We start from the raw sequence: 13200 nt of genomic DNA on the forward strand, positions 1-13200 counted from the left end.
TCAGCATGCCAACTCTGCGCTCTACAATGCCTATTGTGTGCGCTCGTCATGAGCCCGTGGTTCTGATCAGAGTCATTATGGCTTCAGTGGATAACCCTGATCTACATTGTGATGTTTTAGATACCCCAGTAATAACATTACAATTGAATTAAATACAATTAGGCCTGAATGAGACTCCGGCACATTATCAGCCAAAATGCGCGTTTATTGATGGAGCAAACTCTGAGAGATTGTTCACAGAGGCGCTGCCGAACCAAGATATAATATGATGTGTATAATATAATGTGTGTAGAGGCATATGATACAATCCATTTTGTTGTTGGTATTAGGTAGCCTATGAATTACATATAATAGCAGCCAGCCTACATTATACAACAGTAACTTGCGCATATATAACACACAGCCCTGCGAAGCCTGCATACAGTAAACTAACTTGATCATTAATCTAGCTGTTGTATCTTTACGCTTATGAAAACATTAAATAATATGTATAGGCTATAGGCCGCCTATATTCTCAAATGGCTTAATGGCTATCCGAGTCCTCGATATCCTCGCGGACGGACCAGTATTTATATGATCATATCATATTCATATTCATATCATAGTTTACTCTATCAGCCTACCAGCATGTAATACGTTCTTTGTTAGAACTCAACTCGTTATTATTTTGCGCATAGATTGCAGAAATACGGGAACGTTTTGATTTAGGCTTTGACATTGTAAAACTAAATAAGTGAAATTCTGTAATATCACCCACACGATATATGCTCTGTGTCCAGAGCATGTATGCTTTTCATTCATAAGACACATTTATTGCAAGGGTTTTGTATACACATACACTCAACAAATAACCTCTGTCTGTTCTAATTGCAATACGTTTTTATATCATGGGTGTTCATATGACTTGTATTCTGCTTACAGCTTCGGGGTTCGACTTATTACGTTTAACAATGGCAAAGCCTTTCAAATATAATCGAAACGTTCCCGTATTTCTGCAATATATGCGCAAAATAATAACGAGTTGAGTTACGCAGAGCACAGTCAGTGCTTATTTCCGCGTTGTGAAAATATTCTACCACCGGCGCCACCTACGCATGGTCCAACCTGTGCTTAAATATACGCACAAAGTCAAGCACAAGTTCAAATAGATAAATCCCACACTTTGCTTAGGAATGGTCGTACGCACGGCTTAAGCACATATCTGTGCGTAAGTCAGGTTGATACATGAGGGCCCTGGTCCCCAAGCAGGAATCGAACCCTGGACCTTCTTGCTGTGAGGCGACAGTGTTAACCACTACACCACCGTGCCGCCTAAGGGTAATGGCTGGCGCTGAAAGTGTTAAAGTAAAATGTTCATCCTTCGTGTTGAATTATCACACTCTATTTTGCACCAATGTCCTCTGCTGTTTGCACTCTGTGGCATTACAGGGGTGAGTATCACAAACAAATCATAAGTCTGAAATCTTACCTCACTTTGGGACAACAATGTCAGACCTTTTTTCCACTACAGAACAAGGGGCCTACAGATGCAGCACTTAGGACTCTTAGGACTGCGGCGCGGGTGTCGTGTCACTGCCAGGTTAACGGTAACGGTAACCAGTAGGGGCACTCGAGTTACACCGGTGATTATATCCATCCGATGGCCCTAGGCACAGATCAGACTGAGAGTACTGGGGGACTTTCCAGGCCAAGCATATAAAGCTGATTGATTAATTTAGGACAGGTATTGTAACATGGACACTCGCAATGGATATGTTTGTGGACCGCAAATTACATCACGCCATAAATCCATCTCTACAGACTGTATGAATGAATGTTGCGTTTTTTTCTTCAAATGTAGCCAAGAGTAAAGACCCTAACCCTGTCAAAACAGCAGTTGTAACTGAGGGGTTACAAAACCCTGACTGTATTAAAGATTGTGATAGATTAAACCACTGCTAGTTATGTACTTTAATTACTGGCCAGACAGTACATCAAATATAGATGGTGAACACCCACAAGAACACGGCATTGACACAGAAATACTATTGGAGGGTAATTTATTATTATTAGGCAACGTTAGGTTACAGAATGAGAATTAGGGTCGCGCTTGTATGGCGAAGAATATACGTAAAGTCAGTCAAGAGCATAAGTCACTAAGAATAGCAGGAATCCTATGATGGGTCTAAGCTGACGCCACCTGTTGTATAGTAGCAATTATATAGGGCAACACCGGTACCAACTGGAGACAATGGGTTCCCTCCGGGGTGTAAGGCCTGGAGGGTAGAGGAATGTTCGGGTACTCCGTCTGATTCAATGGGGAATAAAGAGACTCCAGGTACAGGAGTCGGTGCTTGTACTCCCTTGATCAGCAGCAAAAGCAATAGTTGTAATCCAAGATGCTCGACAGCATTGACGACAGCTAGCCAGCCCCGTCCACGAGGCATGCCCGAGTGGTAATCCTCACGAGGTTAAATCCCAAACGATAGTGGAAATCAACGGTGCTCTTCTCCGGTAGTCACGTCCCAAATCAATATAATCCAACCAGGAATGGTTCTGCAATCGCCGGCGCCGATTCTCCTGTGTACATGTCCAACGGTTCTCGCCTAGGACTCCTCGGGTGTGGGCGACGTATTTAGGCCACACAGCCTGGTTAAGTGCACTAGCTAAAGACACGACGAACCGATGGGTAATGCTACACACGGAAGAACTGTGGCCGCACGATATACAATAAATGATTGACTATTGACTTCACATTAGATTAAGTCGAACTCAACGTTACTTCATTAAACTCTGACACTTTAACATTCTATTCGCACGCGGTTCTCAACGCTCTATTTAGACGCAAGGTTGCTCTCTTCACATGGGGTAAGGTTTAGGTAAGGTACTGAATGAACGAAGCGCTGCTGTTTACACCTGCGCCGTATTTATACTTAAGTGCATATCTAGTCCCAACCTCAGTCCTTGTCTCGTATTACTACGCAGACTCTGGGCATGTTCTGACATGCCTGCAGTTGTCTTTGAACTTGCCGTTGGGGGCTTGCGCGTTGGCGCCTGGGGGCGCTGTCCAATAGGAGAGCGAATATTACTCTGGTCTGTACGCAGGTAAAGGGATATTCCGTGTATATATATATATATAATATACAAAGTATATCAAACGATACATATATATATATTCAGTTTAATCTGGCCCTTCACAACAGCCGCCTCCTAATTAGTCCGCACCTAATTAGTTAAGGGAGACAGATTAATAGTCTAGTCAACTGCTCAATGTCTGTTGTGAGGAGTAGGTCAATCTACAAAGTCAGTGGGTCATGGTCGTCATCAGGGGAGTCAGGGAGCCTCGGCAACTCTATCAGCCTCGCCACGGGTCGGGTGTAGGTCCGCCCCTGGACAATAACTTCTGCCGCTCTGACCTTTCCGTCGGCACCAGTGATCACTTTGCTTACGCGGCCGGCCGGCCACGCAGCTCGCCGTAGTGACTGGTCTATGATCATAACGACTGTGTCCACTTTTAAGTTGTCCCTGTCCTTGACCCGCTTCTGATGGGCTGGAAGGGATGGTAGGGAGCTTAGGAGGAAGCGGGCCTGAGACTGGTTGATCTGTGCTTGGCTGTGTCTCCACATCCTCCGTCTGTTCCTTTTGTTCGGTCTGTACCCCATCTGAGGAGGGGCCGGTTCCGGCCGCACCATCAAGAAGTCGCTTAGGGTGCTGGGTTCGAGGTCAGCTACGTCACTTGGAGCGCAGCTGAGGGAGGTGGAGTTCGGAACTCCCTCTTCTTGGGCCCACGGTTCTCTCACAGGCCTCTCGTCTAATGTCAATAGCCTCTCAACGGGCTGTGGCCTCTCGTCTAATGTCAATAGCCTCTCAACGGGCTGTACAAGAGAGTGGCCGGTGTCGCTCACCTTTGTGTGCAGGCAGCGTGTAGACGTGGGTTGACTGTCAAGTCCGTAGAGGGGGCCCTGGAGCGTACACCCCAGTCGGGTCTGAACCGCGACTGGGCATCCTTTGGGTCCGATGTGGGCCGCCTCAATTATGAGAATGAGGTCCGCGTGGTCGTAGCCTATGAGCAGGGTCGGTGTGGCGCCGTCGATGAGCGGTATAGGTAGTTGACGTAGGTGCACGTACTTCGCCATCAGCTGTGGGATGGGGTAGTTGTAGCTTGACAGGCCTATGTCGTGGCTGGTGAAGGCGTTAGTGATGCTATAATGCTTCTCGGGCTGCTCGACCGCTGCTATCGTGAAGGAGACATTTTTACCCTTTATGGTCTTCCGGTCTCTTCTAATGGTACGGATTGTCATTGTTTCTTTGGCACCCCGCAGGCCCAACTGTGCTGCGGCGGAAGCGAGGAGGAGAGTCTTTTCAGACCCATCGTCGAGGACGGCGTAAGTGTCCAGGACCTTGTCCTCGTAACTCAGGAGCACTCTGACCACTTTGATGAGCACTCAGGGGCTCCCGTGGCGCTGGTCTATGTGGAGCACTCCTGTTGGTGGGTTGCCTTGTCGGGCTAGTCCTTTCTTGTGGGCCTCGCGCAGTGTATCGCAGCGAGCGTGGTCCTGTGTGTTCGTCCTACTCCACTGATCCATTTCGGCAGGGGTCAGTTTCTGGTAGGCTTCACACCGTGACATGGAGTGTCCGCTGCGGCAGTAAGTACACCAGGGGGGGGGCCTATGGATCTTCTGTAGTGGTGCCGACTCGCGGTAGTCCGAGTAGCACCGTGACTCCCAGTGTCTGCTGTAGCAGTCAGGACACCAGGGGGGGGGTCCAGGACTGGTTTGTGGTGACACCGCCTCGGCCTGATACATCACCGTGACGGGCCCACTTTGGTTTCCTGGCGGACGCTTGTTGCTGTCGTGCAGGACCTCCAGGTGGGCGCCGTCGCACTTGCTGCATCTTTTCTTTAGGCGGCACTCAGCTGCCATATGGCTGCGCGCGCAGCGGAAGCAGCGGCGGTTCGCTTTGATCCACTGACTCACCTCGTCAGCGGTCAGCCTCTTGAAGGTGTCACACTGAGACAAAAAATGTTCATTTTCACAGTACTGACAGACAGCCTTCCACTTCTCCTTGACGTGGGTGTTGTGGCTCGTCTGCCGTGGCTCAACCTCGGCTTGGTGCATAACTGTCACGGACCGGCGGTTGTCATTGAACCTCCGCGGTCCATCTCTAGGGCTAGAGTCACTCCACACGAATGTGTCCAGTCATAGACTGCTGACCTCCCTGGCGAGGAAATCAGCTAGGTCTAGGAGGGATGCTTCTGGGCCGTTGGGGTCGCGGTGGTCTCTCTGCCGCCGAAAACGCTCTTGACGGGCTGGAGGGAGCTTCTCCAGTATCCGCTCCACGTTAGAATTTGCATACAGTTCATGTCTCCCCTTCTCCTTTTGGGACCCCAGCATCCCCACGAGGGATTGTACCTTGATAGAGAGGTCATCCAGTGCTCTATTGTCTTTGGCTGGGGGGAGGCGGTCGATATCCCGTATTTCTTGGATCACGTAATCCCATATGCGTCCATAACGCTGGTCGAGGGCCACTAGACCCGCGGAGTATGGGGTGCTTGAGTTGGAATATGCCAGCGCTATGTTATGCGCTCTGGGCACCTTGAGATGCTTGAGGAGGATGGCATATTTGTACGACTCGTCGGGGACGTCGGACATCATAGTCTCCAAACATGCGTAATTCCGTGTACTGTGCTCTGTCCTCGCGCGTAAAGTCGGGGAACGTCGGTGTGCCAAGGTACGATGCCATGGATGGCTGGCACATTGGTGAGCGTAGGGGAAGAGGCCTCCTGGGCGAGTCTCCCCGTACGTGTGGTCGTGGGTTAGTACTTGGTGGGTACCAGAGGCCGGGTCCCCAGGTGCTGTTCCTCGGTGCTGACTGTACGTCAAACTCACGCGTGAGTTGGGTCGGGGTTTGTAGTGCAGTGACTCGGGGCTGAAGTCGGGGCTGTACTGGGCCTCTTGGTCCAGAGTACGTTGCTGCTGGTGGGCTTGACATTCCTCCTCTTCCTCTTCCTCTTCTAGGTCCTGGAGTCTTCTAGTCAGTCTCTCGGCGACGTAGGCCGGTTCTTCCCGTTGGCTGGGTCTCGTATGGACCGGTCGGGGAGGGAGGTCGGAGACGTAGACAGGTTCCTCCTGTTGGCCGGGTCCCGGGTCGCTTTGTCGGGTAGGGGAAGGTGCCCTAGACCCTTGTCGTGATGATCTCCGGGAGCTCTGTGCGGAGAGAGGGGGTGTCGCCCTGGCAATCAATTGTTCTATCATCTGCGCCTGCAGCCGGTCGCGCTCTGCTTCGCGCTGGGCATTGGCGGCGTCGCGCTGTGCATTGGCGCGGTCTCGTTCGATGTTCTCTTCCGTCTGAAGGCGCCTCTCCTCCAGTCTTATGCGGTCGTCCTCACTCCTTTGTTGCGCCTGGAAGCGCTCTTGTTCGGTTGCAGAGTGTTCACGCTCACTAAGGGCTTGCGCTTGGAGTTGCGCGTGAAGGCGCTCTCGTTCCGCTGCAGAGTGTTCGCGCTCGCTTAATTGTTGAGCCTGGAGGCGCTCTCGTTGTTCGCGCTCGCTCATCTGTTGAGCCTGGAGGCCCTCTCGTTCCATGGCAGAGTGTTCGCGCTCACTAAGGGCTTGCGCTTGGAGTTGCGCGTGGAGGCGCTCTCTTTCCGTGGCGGAGTGTTCGCGCTCACTAAGCGTCTTTGCTTGAAGCCGGTCGCGTTCACCCTGAAGTCGGTCTCTTTCGGTGGAGGCTGTCAGTGTGGCGATCAAGGCTTGCGCCAGTATCTGGTCCGCCTCGCTGGGGGATGACACTGACGGAGGTGATCGGGTTCTGACAGGGCTTGTTGGAGATCTGTTCTCCTGGCGCGCTCCGAGGTCTATCTCCTGGGCGTGGTTCTCTTCTCTTGGTTGTGTGTCGGGTTCTATCCCTGGAGTGCTTTCTTTATCCTGGAGCGCTCCGGGGTCTATCCCGGTGACGCTGTCTGGAGGTATAGTCATGTCATGTCCCACCTGGTCCCCCCCGTGAGCTGAGTCAGTTTTGTTTGAACCCACTGGGGTCTCTACTGGCAGGGTCGCCAAGTCGATAGGATTGGACATGCTTTGACTATCCGCTTTATCCGTATTTAACGTCTGTTTAGATAAGCTAGGGGGTAGAACGAAAGCGAATTCCTCCAGATATGGAGGTGGCTGACGTTTGCGCTGCGGGCGTTCTAGCTTTGGGGAGCCGCTTGGGGAGTGTTCACCGCTGGCCATGGTTAATATTAATATTATATTAAATATTACATTGATACCATCCGGCTCGAAGGACCAATTGTAACTGAGGGGTTACAAAACCCTGACTGTATTAAAGATTGTGATAGATTAAACCACTGCTAGTTATGTACTTTAATTACTGGCCAGACTGTACATCAAATATAGATGGTGAACACCCACAAGAACACGGCATTGACACAGAAATACTATTGGAGGGTAATTTATTATTATTAGGCAACATTAGGTTACAGAATGAGAATTAGGGTCGCGCTTGTATGGCGAAGAATATACGTAAAGTCAGTCAAGAGCATAAGTCACTAAGAATAGCAGGAATCCTATGATGGGTCTAAGCTGACGCCACCTGTTGTATAGTAGCAATTATATAGGGCAACACCGGTACCAACTGGAGACAATGGGTTCCGTCCGGGGTGTAAGGCCTGGAGGGTAGAGGAATGTTCGGGTACTCCGTCTGATTCAATGGGGAATAAAGAGACTCCAGGTACAGGAGTCGGTGCTTGTACTCCCTTGATCAGCAGCAAAAACAATAGTTGTAATCCAAGATGCTCGACAGCATTGACGACAGCTAGCCAGCCCCGTCCACGAGGCAGGCCCGAGTGGTAATCCTCACGAGGTTAAATCCCAAACGATAGTGGAAATCAACGGTGCTCTTCTCCGGTAGTCACGTCCCAAATCAATATAATCCAACCAGGAATGGTTCTGCAATCGCCGGCGCCGATTCTCCTGTGCACATGTCCAACGGTTCTCGCCTAGGACTCCTCGGGTGTGGGCGACGTATTTAGGCCACACAGCCTGGTTAAGTGCACTAGCTAAAGACACGACGAACCAATGGGTAATGCTACACACGGAAGAACTGTGGCCGCACGATATACAATAAATGATTGACTATTGACTTCACATTAGATTAAGTCGAACTCAACGTTACTTCATTAAACTCTGACACATTTAACATTCTATTCGCACGCGGTTCTCAACGCTCTATTTAGACGCAAGGTTGCTCTCTTCACATGGGGTAAGGTTTAGGTAAGGTACTGAATGAACGAAGCGCTGCTGTTTACACCTGCGCCGTATTTATACTTAAGTGAATATCTAGTCCCAACCTCAGTCCTTGTCTCGTATTACTACGCAGACTCTGGGCATGTTCTGACATGCCTGCAGTTGTCTTTGAACTTGCCGTTGGGGGCTTGCGCGTTGGCGCCTGGGGGCGCTGTCCAATAGGAGAGCGAATATTACTCTGGTCTGTACGCAGGTAAAGGGATATTCCGTGTATATATATATATATAATATACAAAGTATATCAAACGATACATATATATATATTCAGTTTAATCTGGCCCTTCACAACAGCAGTCAAAGTGTATATTTTCAGCATTACGTTTGTTTACCAACTATTTTAACCGGCGCATATTGACGGGAGGAAGTGGCGCAGCCAAAAGTGAGTGTAGTCTTTTGAAGGAAGAGACCAAGGGCTTTCGAATTTTGAAAAACTACACGACTGAGCTTATGCCAGGCCCTGTCAAACTTTGCGCCGTCTGATGTGGAATAATTTTTGAACGTCTAGCAAAAAAACTGTGTTGCAATCTGATGACAAATGGCGGAGAAATGTACATTATAAACAAGTAACTGTACTTAAAGTAGATTTCATTCACGGTTTGTGAATCACGCCTGGTGATACTAAATCCAGATTGAACTCTGCCATTGGAAAGGCCCGATCCATAAATGTGCGACTTGGCTATAATAAGGTAATTTATGGGCCTGATATTCAATAAACATATTTAAAATTGCATAAACCTGCAGATTCCTCCTGAGCAACGTCAGAAGGATCCGCCCCTTCCTGACACAAAAAGCCACCCAACTCCTCGTCCAATCAACAGTCATCTCCCGCCTCGACTACTGCAACGCAGTGCTTGCTGGCCTTCCGACCACTGCCACCAAGCCTCTTCAACTCATTCAGAACGCAGAGGCCCACCTGATCACAAACCTACCAAAGTCAGCCCATGACACCCCACTTCTCAGGGAACTGCACTGGCTCCCCATGGCTGCACAAATCCGCTTCAAGGCCCTCGACCTGGCATATCGTGCGGCGAAGGGAATGGCTCCCGCCTACCTCCGGTCAATGGTCTCCAACTACACACCCTCAAGACCCCTACGCTCTGCATCTTCTGACCGCCTCAGACCTACTCCTATCCGAGTGCCGGGAGGGTCATCAAAGAGAAGTCGCCTATTCTCGGTCCTTGCCCCACAATAGTGGAAGGAACTTCCCACCAGTTATTACAGCCGAAACCCCTCCAATATTTCGCCGTCGACTAAAGACGCACTTCTTCAATCATTATCTGAAATAAAATGAAAAAGAAATATTAAATAGAAAAAAAATGTAACCCTAACTAACCGTACTGTCGTGCACTTGTCCTAATATACTAACCCACACTATAGTACTCAACACTTTGATGAACATTGTTACTCAGCTGTACCCTTGTTGTTTGTTGTACAAAACTTGTAAGTCGCTTTGGATAAAAGCGTCAGCTAAATGACAAAATGTAAATGTAAAATGTAAGTGTCTGGATAACAGAATTCAGTACTGTATCTACAAAACCTTCTGTTTAATCATCTTCACAAACAATCGTCATGAATCAAATTTATATATCACAGTGCACAGGATATGCACAGCGAATCCCAGATGACGTACAGTATCTTGGTTGTAAATTCCAACTTGACTTTGCGCCTCCTGGTGGCATATAACAGAACAGCAACCTAATAAAACCTTAATTCCACCAACACCGCCAACACAGTGCGATCACCACACGATCACCGCGGCAATATGGTAAAGAGTCCTAATGGCTGCATCTGTAACTTTAGTCCTAAACACTGTCCTCAAGTCACATAGGATACGATTCCAGACTATGAGCTTTCCTGTCACCCAGGGCAACAGCTAGCCAGGGACCCACTCCGCTGTGTCAATCATTAGCACACTTGCCAGGATCCAGCAGTGTGCTAAATGGAGAGAGAAAATAATTCATCTCGGAGGACACAATACCCTAGCAGAGGTCAGTGCCCAAACGGGTAGAAGACTGGTAATTGTACATCAATTAGAGGCCATTGTGAGGGTGAACTGTGGCCATAGTGCTCCTTATATAATCCATCATTAAACAAGAGCTGATCCTCCATCACTCCCCCAATGGCTCGGTACTTTCTCCATTTTCCACTCCAAAATGCTGTTGCTACTGCCTTCCATCCATCCAGCGAACACACACAGACTCAGTCAGTCTAATGAGGCCCACTGAGTCACAGTAGGAGCGGGGTTTGGAGGAATTGAAGGACTTCTGACAGTGAGGTTCATCATTTCCCCAGGAACACAATGTGTACGGGATATAATTGCTTTCAGCAACAAGTTGCGCATAAAGAGCACAATCAAAACTCACAACTTCCTGTAAACCTTTATTTTTTCACCTATTTGTCCCTCTCCTCGACTAATAGTCATGGGATTTTCCAATTAATAAATGTGTTGATTAAATCGACAGATCTGTACAATTGTGTTTCCCACATGCAGTCATACAGACAGACCTCTTTAGAGCTACACCAGGTCATTTCGAGAAGAGAAAAACCTCTGCTACAAATGCTAGAATATTCTACATGAATCCAGAAAATCACTTTTTGAAACAAAGTGAACCAACGTTGTGCTTAGAGGATGGTTATTTTTATGATAAAGGTCGTGGAGGGTAGGTGTGTATGGTAAAGGTGGTCGAGGGTAGGTTTGTATGGTAAAGGTGGTGGAGGGTATGTTTGTATGGTAAAGGTAGTGGAGGGTATGTTTGTATGGCAAAGGTGGTGGGAGGGTAGGTTTGTATGGTCAAGTCAAGTCAAGTCAATTTTATTTATATAGCACATTTCCAGGCAGCGGCAGCTGGCACCAAAGTGCTTCACAGGCAGCTTGATAAAAGCAAAATAATGTGATGCAAGATATAAGATTAAAAACATAGTAAAGCAATTAAAGTAATAAAAACAAAATAATATGATGCAGGATATAAGATTAAAAACATAGTAAAGCAATGAAAGTAATAAAAACAGGTAGGGCACAGTAAAACAAATAGGATAGAAGGGCCAGGGGTCTAGTAGTGATTAAGTGGGGGGGAAGGCCAAGGAGAACAGGTAGGTTTTTAAAAGTGATTTAAAAGCCTGCACGGTCTGGGCGGTCCGTACGCTGAGGGGGAGGCTGTTCCACAATCTAGGCGCTGCAGTGGAGAAAGCTCTGTCTCCCCTAGTCTTGAGCCTAGTTCTAGGCACCACCAATAGCAGCTGGTCAGCTGATCTGAGGGATTGTGGGGGGTGTGGCGGTGCAAGAGCTCAGACAGATAGGGAGGAGCCATGCCATTTAGTGATCCTAAAGCGAACAGGCATCCAGTGGAGCGAGGCCAAAACTGGGCTGATGTGTTCATGTTTTTTTGTTTTGGTGAGGAGGCGTGCGGCTGCATTCTGCACCAGTTGTAGGCGGCGAACCAGGGATTTGTCGATGCCCGTGTAAAGGGCATTGCAGTAGTCGAGGCGAGTGGTGACAAAGGCATGTATCACCATCTCATGGTTACTTTGGGAGAGGTATGCCTTTGTCTTCGCCAGGAGTCTAAGGTGGTAAAAACTGTTTTTGACTACGGCGCTGACCTGTTTGTCAAATTTTTAATTGCTGTCGAAGATGACCCCGAGGTTCCTGACAGAGGTGGTGGAGAGGTGATGGTAAAGGTGGTAGGGGGTAGGTTTGTATGGTAAAGGTGGTAGGAGGGTAGGTTTGTATAGTAAAGGTGGTGGGTAGGTTTGTATGGTGAGGGTAGGTTTGTATGGTGATGGTAGTTTGTATGGTAAAGGTGGTAGGAGCACTCATTCAGGAGCACTACGACTATGCTTGCACCTCATGGTCACCCCTGCCCACTTTGACAACCTAGGATGGCTTAGAGTAGACGACAGAGTACAGCAACTTGCAATGGGCCTGGTCTACAAGATACACTACACGACTAAGTTGTACATGTCAAAATACTTCCCAAAGGTCAGTGAATACCACGATCACAACACCAAAGGGAGCTCCACAAATCATGTTAAACCCAGATTTGGCTCAAACAAGGGACTAAACATGTTTAGCAATTATGCCACATCAATGTGGAACGCCCTACCTAAAGCTGTAAAGGAATGTGAATCACTACCCACTTTCAAAACCACTCTCATAGAACACCTACGGGAGACTGCAATTCGAAACTGGCCCCTGTTCGAAACTGGCCCCTGTAAATGTCCTAACCCAACCCCCTCCAATGTACAGTAAATTACCTAGTATGGTTTTGTCAATATTCCAATGTACAGTTTTGCTTGTTTGTACAGTGTTCCCCCCTCCCCCAACCCCCTCCAATGTACAGTAAATTGCCTAGTATGGTTGTCAATATTCCCATGTACAGTTTTGCTTGTACAGTTGTACAGTTTCCCCCCCCCCCCCCCCCCCCCCCCCCCCACACACAGTTTTTACGTCAAATGTATATACTCCCTTTCTGGACTATTTTTGTATCACAAACAGTACTGTATTTGCAAATCTGTTATGTCATAAATGTATAGATGTAGCAGTACTGTATCTGTATGTCATGTGTCATAATGTCCTGATGAATTGAAAATGGGGGACCCTGATGTAAACAAGACGAAAGTCTTTCTCTGGTCTGCATCCCCTTAACAATTGTGTGTATTGAGCTGTACTGTATTGTACCCATTCTGCAATCTGTTAATAAAGTTTTCAATCAATCAATCAATCAATCAATCAATCATTCAATCAATCAATCAATCAATAGGGTAGGTTTATATAGTAAAGGTGGATGGTAGGTTTGTAATGTAAAGGTGGATGGTAATTTGTATGGTAAAAGTGGTGGGAGGGTAGGTTTGTATGGTAAAGGTGGTGGGAGGGTAGGAACACCACAGACAAACAGTCATCTCTATTTTCAAACAGTGA

This window comes from Notolepis coatsorum, assembly GCF_963971535.1.
Source record: "Notolepis coatsorum genome assembly, chromosome: 8".
NCBI lineage: Eukaryota > Metazoa > Chordata > Actinopteri > Aulopiformes > Paralepididae > Notolepis > Notolepis coatsorum.